The sequence below is a fragment of the Microcaecilia unicolor genome, chromosome 2 (assembly GCF_901765095.1).
Source record: "Microcaecilia unicolor chromosome 2, aMicUni1.1, whole genome shotgun sequence".
NCBI lineage: Eukaryota > Metazoa > Chordata > Amphibia > Gymnophiona > Siphonopidae > Microcaecilia > Microcaecilia unicolor.
Genome location: NC_044032.1, coordinates 370,873,838 through 370,887,929, shown reverse-complemented (window position 1 = coordinate 370,887,929; position 14,092 = coordinate 370,873,838).

Here is a 14,092-nt window from a genome sequence, read left to right as displayed (position 1 = left end):
TGATATCTGTTATTTGAATCAGGCTGCCCCGCCTGGATTTCAATATTTTTGACAAAATCGAGTTAGTTCTTGAGGTGAGGGCATTGCTGTTATATATTCTGATAGATTACGGCGCTCTGGTTTTTCAGGTTCATCTAAAACTACCATTGAACATCTCTTCTTTCATATGAATTCTTTCCCCCATTAGATTTTCTTTTACTCTACTGTCCCCTCCCCCCACTTCAGCTGCTTCATTTCAGCAATTAAGTCTACTACTAAGTGATTCACATCTTTTTTTCTATTCTGTACTGGTATCTCTCCGATATCTTCCTCAGTGAGATCCAAAGCAAAGAATTTATTTAATCTCTCCACTATGGCCTTGTCTTCCCTGAGTGCCCTTTTTACCCCTCAGTCATCTAGCAGCTTTTAACAGCTTTTTGCTTTGAATATACCTTAAAATTTTTTACTATGTGTTTTGCCTCCATGGAATCTTGTTTTCAAAGTTTCTCTTTGCCTTCCTTATCAGTGCTTTGCATTTGATTTGCCATTCCTTATGTTGTTTCCTATTATTTTCAGTTGGATCCTTTTTAACCATGCTGGCTGTTATTTGGCATTTCTTCCTCCTTTTTTTAATACATGGAATATATCTGGCCTGGGCTTCCACGATGGTATTTTTGAATAGCTTCCATGCCTGAAGCAAATTTTTGACCTTTGCAGCTGCTCCTCTAAGTTTTCTTTTCTTTTATTTTTTTGACCATTTTCCTCATTGTATCATAGTCTCCTTTTTAAAAGTTAAATGCTAATGCATTGGATTTCCTGTGTGTACTTAGTCCAGAGATTATATCAAATCTGATCATGCTATGATCACTGTTATTAAGTAGCCCCAGCACTATTACCTCAGAATTGTTTCCCCTCTTGTTGGTTCCTGAACTTGCTGCTCCATAAAGCAGTCCTTGATTTCTTCAAGGAATGTTACCTCCCTAGCATGCCATAATGTTACATTTACGCAGTCAATATTGGGGTAATTGAAATCACCCGTTATTATTGTGTTCCCCAGTTTCTTAGCTTTCCTGAACCTCCTAGTGCCAGCATCCGGCAAACGCTCAATTTTTCCATATGTGCAAAAACTGAGCATGCACTGAGTAAAGGAATCAGTTTTGGACAAGTTTCCTAAAGAAAAATAAATCCATAGATTGTTTTGAAGGCAGACGGGGGCAGCCACTATTTATCCCTGGAGTAAGCAGAATGGAATATTGCTACTTTTGGAGATCCTGCCAGGTACTTGTGACTTGAATACTAGGATAGTACGAGGAGATAGCCAGTTTGTTCTGAGTGGATTATAACAATACATACATAATATTGCATAAACATAGTAACATAGTAACATAGTAGATGACGGCAGAAAAAGACCTGCATGGTCCATCCAGTCTGCCCAACAAGATAAACTCATATGTGTATACCTTACCTTGATTTGTACCTGCCTTTTTCAGGGCACAGACGTACAAGTCTGCTCAGCAGTATTTCCTGCCTCCCAACCACCAGTCCCGCCTCCCATCACCGGCTCTGGCACAGACCGTATAAGTCTGCCCTCCACTATCCTCGCCTCCCAACCACCAACCTCTCTTCCCCCACCTGCTCCACCACCCAATTTTACATTTACATTCAAAACAGAATAGAAATGATAAAAAATGACAATGCCTAAAACAACAAGACTCACATATGATTTTGAGGGGGTTGTCCATTTATAATGAATATTATAAAAATCATTAGCCAAAGCTTCCTTAAAAAAAACAAAGCCTTCAGGTGTTTATGAAAGGTCACAGTATGTGCCTTCAGTCTAAGTTCTACTGGCAGCTTATTCCGTTTAGCAGGGGCCACTAAAGAAACTGCACTAGCCCAAGTCTTTCCAAAATGGATTTTCCTGACTGCTGGAATCTGGAGAAACATAGCATCTATAGATCACAGGGATTATACTGGTCTATAAATTCTCAACACAGCTGTTGAGGAACTATTAAATATCATGAGTTTCCACTTGATTTTTTAATCATTTTCAGATCAAATACTACTACTACTATTTAGCATTTATATAGCGCTACAAAGCGTACGCAGCACTGCACAAACATATAAGAAAGACAGTCCCTGCTCAAAGAGCTTACAATCTAATAGACAAAAATAAAGCAATTTCTAGGCTGGTAATTACTAACTTGTGATAAAATATTGTATTTTGCCAAGCAAAATGTACCATGTGAGTCATTAACCTCAGAATGACAAGTTAGTAAGACATGCATTAAATTTCCTGTTGCATTGTGTGTTTCAAGCTGTCAGGTGTGACAAGCAGAATAAGTGGAGCAGAACTATGAACATTGTAAATTGTGCTCTGTGTAAGGAACATAATAAAATTTAAAGGATCAGGTCTTTTTAGCAAAGAAAAATTCATTTTCTAAATTGATTCAATCACAGGCATTTCATTCCAAGCAACTTCTTTAATGTTATTGATAAACTTTCTGACCTGATACCTAATCTAGCAAATGATTTTCTAAAATTGTTTATAATTGAGGCGACGATATTAGAAAGGATTTAATTAATTAATCAACATGCTCCTTCAGTGTTGACACTGGTAGAGGAAGCTGGAATATCTTGTCCCACACTTGGCATTCTTTCAGTCTAGTATACTTATCTTAATAGGGAAAATCTTAACTTCAATAAAAGCATCTCCTCCTCTCCCCCACCCCAATCCCTGCACACCTGATAGAATCATTGCATTTGGCTCTTTTTGCATATATTACCACTATGTTTAATTCTACTCTGTCTTCTGTGACAGTACCATAAATTTTGAAGCAAGCAGTTATACAGCCAGTCCCTAAGAAACTGACATTGGATTTTGATAATATAATAGCTTTTTTTGCCTAGTCTATCCTGCTGCTATATAGATGAAGTAATTCTGGGGCAACTAGCCACTTAGCTAAAAGCAACGTAAACCCAATACAATTGACATTTCTTTACATTCTGATAATGATAAAATGGTGACGTTGATGCTTCTAGACCTAGCTTCTAATAGATACAAAGTGTTTAATGTGCAAGGACATCAACCATGACTTTGATCATCTAGACCTAGCTTGGCATTTAGCCTAGTTTACCATTCAAAGTTAATAGCCCGTTTGTCTGAGATTTGAGAAAAGATCTTTCAGAGTGCATTGCAATTCTTCCTTTTCAAAAAACTTCCCTATTCACCGAGAGGTACCTTAAGATTTATCTATCTCTGGTACATTTAGAGGGGCATAACTGAACGAAAACGCCTATCTCCATGGGCGTTTATCTCCAAGAACGGGTCCGTGAAGGGGTGGACCGAACTGTATTTTGGGAAAAAATAGACGCCCATGTTTTATTCAACAATGTGTGAGCTGGGCGTTTTTGTTTTTCAGCGATAATGGAAAATGAAAGCGCCCAGCTCAAAAACGAATAAATCCAAGGCATTTGTTCGTGGGAGGGGCCAGGATTCGTAGTGCACTGGTCCCCCTCACATGCCAGGACATCAACCAGGCACCCTAGGGGGCACTTTTACAAAACCAAAAAAAAAGGTAAAAGAGCTCCCAGGTGCATAGCACCCTTCCCTTGGGTGTTGAGCCCCCCAAATCCCCCTCAAAACCCACTGCCCACAAGTCTACATCATTACTATAGCCCTAAGGGGTGAAGGGGGGCACCTATATGTGGGTACAGTGGGTTTGGGGGGGGTTGGACGACTAATAAGCATTGCGCAGCACAATTGTAACAGGTAGGGGGGATGGGCCTGGGTCCATCTGCCTGAAGTCCACTGCACCCCCTAACAACTCCTCCAGTGACCTGCATACTGCTGTCAGGGAGCTGGGTATGACATTTGAGGGTGAAAATAAAAAGTTGTGAAACATCATTTTTTGTGGTGGGAGGGGGTTAGTGACCACTGGGGGAGTCAGGGGAGGTCATCCCAATTCCCTCCAGTGGTCATCTGGTCATTTAGGGCACTTTTTGGGGCCTTATTCGTGAAAAAACAGGGTCCAGGAAAAGTGTCCTAAATTCTAGCTAAAAACGCATACTTTTTTCCCATTATCGGTGAAATGCGCCCATCTTTGTTCGGCAGATAACCACGCCCCAGTTCCGCCTTCGCCACACCTCTGACACGCCCCATCAACTTTGTCCGCATCCGCGACGGAGTGCAGTTGAAAACGTCCAAAAATCGGCTTTCGATTATACCGCTTTATTCGTTTTTGTGAGATAAACGTCCATCTCCCGATTTAGGTCGGAACTTGGGCGTTTTTCTCGTTCGATTATAAGCAGGTTAGTATATTTTTGTCACCATTGGCATCTTTAATTCAAACTTTAGATTATAAGCCTCTTTTATGCTGATGATATTCAGCTTTCGACCTATCCTAGTTCTCCGGACCTGACCCCCTTAATCCTGTGTCTAGAGCAGGGTTCCCAACCCAGTCCTTGAGGTACACTTAGCTAGTCAGTTTCCCAAGATATCCACAATGAATATGCATGAGGTAGACTTGCATACACTGCTTCTTTTGAATGCAGATCTGTTTCATGCATATTCCTTGAGTTGCATCATAAGCAAAAGTAAACAGCCTTATTAGACTTTCTGATAAGGTTAACAGCACTGTTAAATACCTACATTGGCTGTGAACTTGTGTATCGCACTAAGAATCATACTCCTAGAAAAAAAAAACCTCTTATACCACAGCCCCACCACCGCTAAAGTTCTTCCCCATAGGATTTCAGACACTAAAGTCCAATAAATATGTCAGCGAGTGTGAAGTTGTCGAAATAAATACTTGTTTTGTTCACTTCATAAGGTCCATAATCTATTTGTTGTCTGTGTCACATAACCTTGGCACTCGCATAGCATCCAAATCCATTACCAAACAGCACTTACACATATCATCAAAACCAAAAGACAATTACACTACCATAAAATTGTGGAACATATTGGCCACAGCTTTTTAAGCTTCTTCATATAACAATGTAACTCTCCCTTTCAATACCTCTCCCCCACCCCATTGAATACCTGGTGAACAGTTCAACTACCCCACCGCTGTGACTACCACATACCCACACACACACACTGCTACCTAACCTCTGCCCCATCATCCTGAAACATCGTCAGCCACTAAAACCAGGCAGGATGGGCAGGAAGAATTTGTTTCCCACACCAATTCTCCCTTGCCCTCCTAATCTTCCCACCCAGCAACCCTCCTGCCTGCTCAAGATCTTTCCTATCTCCTTCCTCTCACCCTGAGCCAATCCCATCCTTTCTATAACTCCTGACAATTTATCTCTGCTTGCCAACAGCCCTCTCCACCAATCACTCTGTAATCATATTTCTTCCTATCATCATCCATTACCTCTCAACCCTTACTCCCCTCTCAGCCCCCCCCTTTCCACTAAATATCACCAGCTGTGGCTGCAACTGAGCCAAGGTTATTGGTCTACCACCCTAAGGCTATGGGCCCTTGGCACTTGCACAGCATCCACATCCATTGCCCAAACAACACTTACACATATCATCAAAACCAAAAGACAATTACACTACTTATGGAACACATTGGCCCCAGCTTTATTAAACTTCTTCAGATAACAATATCAATATTTCAATAAACATAACAAAAATGCATCTTTATTTCCCTTCCACCAGAGTGGCCCTAGCACTTCAACTCACCCATATAAGGCTAGTCAGTATCAACCTACCCTCATCCCCACTAATATGTACTTCATAATTTAAAGATATTACAAGTGAGACCTGTGGTGTTGCCAAGTCCCGCCATACCTCAAGGCAGTATCATACTCGAGCATTTCCCCTTGTTCAATTTTACATAATCAATTCTTGTAATTCTCCCTTTCAATACCCCTCCCCCCACCCTATTGACCACCTGGTGAACTGTATACAACTACCCAACCAAAGCACTGTCTACATCTTTGTTTGATGCATAGGATGTTTTTATTGAACCAGATTAATTAGTTCTTTTTGATTTAGATTTCATTTTTACTGATGCCTTGGAGTCTAGTATTGATTCACTTAATACATCCCAATCTTTGATGAATGTTAATGAATTAGACATGGACATGAGTTCAGTATCTTATATAGTCAACCAGAAGTCATCAATTTCAATCCGTCCTCTAGACTTAAAAGAAGGAGCATGGACTTGGGGGTGAGTGTCTTTCAGTGATTCTAGCCAATTTAAGGTGTATACTAATTTTTTGTAATGATCTGATCATAGCGTTGGTTCCCATGAAGAATCAGATATGGATAAGGCTAGCGAGTTGGTAAATCTATAAGCAAAAAGATCAAGAAGGTGACCATTCAAATGGGAGACAGGGGTTTGTGTGTGAAAGAAATTCCAGGAGGATAAGAAATTCAAAAAAATCCTTTCTGTTGGAGTTTTCAAGGTTATCGAAGTGTAGATTAATATCTCCTAATAGAAGGATATTGGGATGGTTGACACAGGTATTAGAAATAAAATCAAAGAGGTCGTCCTCTGCCAGATGCCAATTATTGATTGGTGCGGGTTCAATGTAGCGTGCCTGTTGATTGGTGGAGGTGGTTGAGCATTTGTTTATAGTGTTGTTGCTTTTGTTTTCTGTCTTTTGACAAGAGCAAGACTAGAAGGAGATGATAAAGGTATGAGAACCTTTGTGCTGAGGATATGTTTTTAAATGGATTCACATTTGATTTTGGACAAATTAATTGTATTTTTTTAGATGAGTAAATACTGTGATCCCCTGAAGAAGCAGTGCAGTGAAATGGGTGCCTGTTGGGATCCTGTATAATCAGATATGTTACTCCTCCCACTCTGAGACTTTATGTTTTTTTATTGATTGCCCAATATATATTTACACATGAATAAATAATGATGTGATTTACAGTATAGTATGAGAAAAAATGAACACATTTGAACAGAGGATTTTTGACATATGATTAAAAAATCGCAAGAACACCTATTTGCATAGCCAATGTTTTGAGGGCTTAAGAGGGTGTCTGCAAGGTCTGAAGTCTTTTTCCTCCATTAAGTTATTTGATAATATTCAGATTGTGAATCTATCCTATCAACAAGGTGTGAAGTGTGAACGTTTGTTTCTGTGATGGTGAAGGTGGGATTAGGGTGGGTTTAGGACATGCCTAATACTTGGGGACGTTGTACAGCTATAATGAACAAAACAAAGATGTCTAGGGCTAAAACAACAATGTTTTGGTCTAGAAAAGTTTTTAGTATGACTAAGGCACAAAAAGGTACACTTACAGGCTTATTTTCGAAAGAGAAGGGCGCCCATCTTTCCACACAAATCAGGAGATGGGAGTCCTTCTCCCGGGGTCGCCCAAATCGTCATAATCGAAAGACGATTTTGGGCATCCTCAACTGCTTTCCATCGCGGGGATGACCAAAATTCATGGGGGTGTGTTGGAAACATAGCGAAGGCGGGACTGGGGTGTGCTTAACACATGGGTATCCTCGGCCGATAATGGAAAAAAGAAGGGCGTCCCTGATGAACACTTGGATGACTTTACTTGGTCCTTTTTTTTTTTATAACCAAGCCACAAAAATGTGCTCTAAATGACCAGATGACCACCGGAGAGAATCGGGGATGACCTCCCCTGACTCCCCAGTGGTCACTAACCCCCTCCCAACCCTAAACGAAATGTAAAATATTTTTCCAGCCTCTATGGCAGCCTCAAATATCATACCCAGCTCCATCACAGCAGTATGCAGGTCCCTGGAGCAGTTTTAATGGGTACTGCAGTGCACTTCAGGCAGGCAGACCCAGGCCCATCCCCCCTACCTGTTATACTTGTGGTGGTAAATGTGAGCCCTCCAAAACCCACCACAAACCCACTGTACCCACATCTAGGTGCCCCCTTTATCCCTAAGGACTATGGTAGTGGTGTACAGTTGTGGGGAGTGGGTTTTGGGGGGCTCAGCACACAAGGTAAGGGAGCTATGCACCTGGGAGCTTTTTCTGAAGTCCACTGCAGTGCCCCTAGGGTGCCCCGTTGGTGTCCTGGCATGTTAGGGGGACCAGTGCACTACGAATGCTGGCTCCTCGCACGACCAAATGGCTTGGATTTGGTCGTTTCTGAGATGGGCATCCTTAGTTTCCATTATCGTCGAAAATCGGGGACGACCATCTCTAAAGTCGACCTAAACATTGAGATTTGGGCGTCCCCGACCGTATTATCGAAACAAAAGATGGCCACCCATCTTGTTTTGATAATACGGGTTTCCCCACCCCTTCGCAGGGATGTCCTGCGAGGACATTCTCAGGAAAACTTAGGTGTCCCGTTCGAATATGCCCCTTTAAATGACCAGATGACCACTGGGAGGAATCACTGACCTCATCCTACCCCCCAAAAAAATGTCAATAAAAATATTACTAGCATCTATGACAGCCTCAGATGATACAGCCAGGTCTATGAGAGCAGCATGCAGGTCCCTGGAGTAGTCTAGTGATTGGTGCAGTGCACTGTAGGCACTTGGATCCAGGCCCATACCTCCCCCTACCTGTTACACTTGTGGTGGAAATTTTGAGCCATCCAAAACTTACCAGAAACCCACTGTACTCACATAAAGGTGTCCCTTTCACCCATAAGGGCTATTGTAGTGGTGTACAGTTGGGGTAGCAGGTTTTGGAGGGCTCAGCAGACAAGATAAGGGAGAAATGGTGAGATGTGTACTGGGAGTATTTATATGAAGTCCACGGCAGTGCTTTCTAGCGTGCCCCATTGCTCTCCTAGGATGTCTGGGGGGGTCAATCTACTAAAATTCTGGCCCATCCTACATCCCAGTGGCTTGATTTTCTACATTGTTCACTTGTACATTTTTTTTGTTTTTCGAAAATGGCCTGAAAAGATAAATACACAGAGCACAAAAACTTGTTACAAATAATATTTAAAAAAAAAGATGTTTGGCAGTTTTGAAAATAGTTATATTGTCTTTTAGGATTTGGGACATTTAGCTTAAAACATCCAAAGTCTGACTTAGATGTCATATTGGAAATGCCCCTCCACTTGAATTATTAAGGTCACATTTTCCCAGAAACAGCATGAAAGAGAGGAGAAAACCTCAAAGAAATTTCCACTTACAACCGAGTGAAAAAATAAAACCAGAGCATGACTTGAAAAGCCTTTAAGTTTTGTCATGGTTCTCAGTTTGTTCGGTGAAGCACAAGAATTTATATTAAAAAGAGAAACCAATGAAATTCATACATTAAAGCAGTTTATTAATTGTGAGAGCAAATATGCAACCATCATTTTATATTTCTGCTCAAAAATAATAATAATCATAATGTGGGGGAGGAAGTGACATCACCCGGCAGATATGGCCACATTGTGAGAGATCTCCGAAGGAGTCCACGTTAAACATCCCCCATGCTCAGCTTTAAGAGACTGCAGAGTGGCGTCCAGGGAAATAACAGAGCCCCAAGATTTTCCAGAGGTGAAGTAGGCCTGCACACATTTGCTCAGATATTGGGAATGATGAGTTTTGGTCTTTCAGGACCTGTGGGACAACTTTAGATTGGGACAAGGGGATTTTCTTGCGGTATATCAGGTTCAACATTTTATGAGAGCCAAAGAGATAGGGGTGGAGGATTTTAAGGGAAGAGAATAGAGAATGTTGAGGAACTTTGGGAGGCCATGCACCAAATAAAAGGGGCTTTTAATGTTATTTTAATGATTTTCTTAGAGGACATGATTTTAAATGGTATAACCATGAATGCTTGGGAATACAATTTAGGGGAAGAAATAACAATGGGGTGCTAGATAAAAACCTTTAAAACAGCAGTGAAGTGGTCTATAAGCTTCACTTAAATAAAATGCTTATAAAGTGCTATAAAGGTGGTATCTCACCCCCTTGAGACTGAGGCAGTGGCGTAGCCAGACTGCCAATTTTGGGTGGGCCTGAACCCAAAGTGGGTGGGCACAAAATTTTCTCTCTACCTCCCTCCCCTAGCAAAATTTAGTCACACTTTTCAGTGAGCTTTCAGAGGCCAAAACCTCCTGCCTCAGGTCAGTATAATGCTGTTACGGTATCCTCTCCTGACCTAAGGAAGGAAGTATTGGTCTCTGAACCTTTATTAACACAGGTACCATATTACTTTATCCTAAATTAAAAATAAAATTATTTTCTTTACCTTTGTTGTATGGCCATTTACTTTTTCTCATTGTGTTGCTCCCAGTCTCTAGATTCTGCTTTCCTTCGTCTTTCTCTTGCCAGGGTTTCCTGTCCGTTCATCACCTATGGCTTTTTTATCTTTTCCTCACCCTTGTTCTCCACATGCCCCTTCCTCTTATTCTCCAGTCTTTCTCTGCTCTGTCCTCTCCCTCTTTCCATCCAGCAGCTCCCCTCTTTCTCTCCCCATCCTTCCAGTGTCTCCCCTCTTTCTTTTGCATCCAGTGTCTCCTTTTTCTCCCTACCCTTCCATCCAGTGTCTTCCCTCTTTCTCTCCTTATCCTTCCACTCATCTACCCTCTCTCCTGATCCTTCCATCTAGTGTCTCTATCTCCCCTCTCCTTCTATCCAGAGTCTATCGCTGTACCCTTTTCTGTTCAGTCTCCTCCCTCTCTCCACATCCTTCTAGTTTCTCCCCTTTCTCTCTGCATCCTTTCATCCATCTCCCCTCTTTCTCTCCCTATCCTCCCATGTCCAGCAGCTCTCTCCCCTCTAGTCCCTTCTTCCTCTTCCTTCCTTGTCCAGCAGCTCTCCAGCCACTTCCTCCTCTCCCTCCCATGTCCAGCAGCTCTCTCCCTTCCATCCAATCCCCTCCTCCTCTCCATCCCATGTCCAGCAGCTCTCTCCCTTCCCTCTAGTCCCTTCTTCCTCTTCCTCCCTTGTCCAGCAGCTCTCCAGCCCCTTCCTCCTCTCCCTCCCATGTCCAGTAGCTCTCTCCCTTCCCGCCAGTCCATCCTATGTCCCAGCAGCTCTCCCTTCCCTCCAGTCCCTTCTTCCTCTCCCTCCCATGTCCAGTAGCTCTCTCCCATCCAATCCCCTCCTCCTCTCCATCCCATGTCCAGCAGCTCTCTCCCTTCCCTCTAGTCCCTTCTTCCTCTCCCTCCCATGTCCCAGCAGCTCTCTCCCTTCCCTCCAGTCCTTTCTTCCTCTCCCTCCCATGTCCCAGACGCTCTCTCCCTTTCCTCCAGGCCCTTCTTCCTCTCCCTCCCATGCCCCAGACGCTCTCTCCCTTCCCTCCAGTCCCTTCTTCCTCTCCCTCCCATGTCTAGTAGCTCTCTCCCTTCCCGCCAGTCCCTCCCATGTCCCAGCAGCTCTCCCTTCCCGTCAGTCCCTTCTTCCTCTCCCTCCCATGTCCCAGACGCTCTCTCCCTTCCCTCCAGTCCCTTCTTCCTCTCCCTCCCATGTCCAGTAGCTCTCTCCCTTCCCGCCAGTCCCTCCCATGTCTCAGCAGCTCTCCCTTCCCTCCAGTCCCTTCTTCCTCTCCCTCCCATGTCCAGTAGCTCTCTCCCATCCAATCCCCTCCTCCTCTCCATCCCATGTCCAGCAGCTCTCTCCCTTCCCTCTAGTCCCTTCTTCCTCTCCCTCCCATGTCCCAGACTCTCTCTCCCATTCCTCCAGTCCCTTCTTCCTCTCTCTCCCATGTCCCAGACGCTCTCTCCCTTCCCTCCAGTCCCTTCTTCCTCTCCCTCCCATGTCTAGTAGCTCTCTCCCTTCCCGCCAGTCCCTCCCATGTCCCAGCAGCTCTCCCTTCCTGTCAGTCCCTTCTTCCTCTCCCTCCCATGTCCCAGACGCTCTTTCCCTTTCCTCCAGTCCCTTCTTCTTCTCCCTCCCACGACCAGTAGCTCTCTCCCTTCCCTCAAGTCCCTTCCTCCTCTTTCCCTCCCACGTCCCAGCAGCTCAGCCATTTTCCCTCCAGGCCCGCCCATCCACAACCTTCCCGCTGCCCTTTTGTCCCGCGGAGGCAGCGTTCAGCGTTTCCTTCCTGCCCTGTCTTCTCCCCAGGCCCCGCTGCATCCTCCCTAGTGGAATCCTTCTCCTTTTCGGCCGTCGCGCTGCGCTGCCGTTCACACAGGCAGCTTCGCTCCTCCCCCACCGCGTTCATCCGGCCCTAACAGGAAGTGCATCAGAGAGGGCCAGAATGGACGCGGCAGGGAGGAGCAAAGCTGCCTGTGTGAAGGGCAGTGCAGCGCGACGGCCGAAAAGGAGAAGGATTCCACTAGGGACGATGCAGCGGGGCCTGGGGAGAAGACAGGGCAGGAAGGAAACGCTGAACGCTGCCTCCGCGGGACAAAAGGGCAGCGGGAAGGTTGTGGATGGGTGGGCCTGGAGGAAAAATGGGTGGGCCTGGGCCCGTCCAGGCCCACCTGTGGCTATGCTCCTGGACTGAGGATTTATCCAGAAGCCTCAAATTTATGCTGGAGGTTTTGTGGTGGAGCTGTGGTAAAGTGGTAAATTTGGGGGATTAAGTGGGAGTTGAAATTCATAAACTCACTGGACAGCTTTTACAGGTTGACCCTAAGATTTGCCTGCTGGGATTGTTGCCTCATAAATTGAGCAAGGGGCAGAAAATACTGGTCAAGTAGAGTATTGTGGCAGCGTGTAACATCATAGCAAGATGCTGGAAACAAGAAGTGACTCTGACAATATCTCAATGGAGAGAGTGTCTTGAGTTTATTACTTGAATGGAGAAGTTAACGGATATCAGCCATCAGAAACTCAGTAATGAAGCAGAAGAGTGGTCCAAGTTGGGCAAATATTGGTTAAAGGGGAGGGGGCAGTAGGCGGGGGAGGGTTTGAGAGGGAGGGACTTGAGCACAGCTGAGGATTTAGAGATAGTTGTTAGAAAGAATTTCTGAACACCTGGGATCAAATAAAAAGAATGATAGTTTTTTATTGTGTTGAAAGGCATGTCAGTCACAGCCAAGAAGGAAAATTGATTGCTTTGAAATTCATAGGATTAGAAAAAAATTGTACCAACAACCAGCGTGTAATTGTAAAAAGAAACCTTCTGGATGTCAAATTTGAACACTTCAGTCATTTTGCCTAAATGGAGAACTGCTTTTGTTCCTTTTATTTCATTGTAAACATGTCTTTGTTAATTATTTTGCATGAATTACATTTTTTTTCGTTAGCAAGATGTTTGGATGGTATATTATAATTCATGGTAATTGAATTAATAATATCAATTTAGCTGGTTCAGTCTTGAAGTTCATTTAGGTAAAATAATTCAGATCCAAAGGCAGCTAACAAAAATGCCTCTTGAAATTTTTACTTAGCAACAAAATTGTATAGACAGCATAGCAGTAAGAGTACACAAAGGAACCTTTTTACAAAAGTGCGGTAAGTTTTTGCACTTTCCATTCTTTAATAGCAAATATTAATGTGCAGTAAGAGAAAGGCTGTGTGGTAATAGTTGGTAATCACCTGTCCAGGCCTAATAGGGCATTTTCAGTGGCACTAAACTGGATAGTACTGCTGAAAAAGCCTGGCTACGCCCAAGCCAAAACTGGCTATTTAGGGGGCATTCTGGAGGGGGGGGGGATGGAGCTGGCACTTAGCTGATTAAGTTCTGATTTTCAGTACTTAACTGGCTAACATTACTGCATAAATAGGACTGCTTACAATGCAATCCTTTTTTATGCAGTTCTTCATAGCCGGTTAAGTGCCAAATATCAGATTTAATCACCTATATTTTTATCGGCTCCATATACCTGGAAATTCAATTCTAGAGTCTGGACATGACGTGGCTTTGAATTTTTGGGTATAACGCTGGTGGTGGTCATTAAAATGTTGATCACTAACATAGTAACGTGGTAACATAGTAGATGATGGCAGAAAAAGACCTGCACGGTCCATCCAGTCTGCCCAACAAGAGCTGAATATCAGGTCCAGTGCATTTGTAAATTGCTAGAGTGGGTTGATCCTACAGCATCTTTTTTGTAGAGAAGTTGCTTCATTATTATGTAAGGTCTGAGCTGTCTTGTGGACACAATAGGAAACATCTTCTTATCCTTCTTGGGGAGGATACATGACTTGCTGCAGGCCCTCAGGGCTGCTTGTTCTTCAGAGTTTAAAGCATCTAAATGGTACAAAATCTTCCAAGAGCACTCTTCTCACTCTCCTTCAGCCTTACA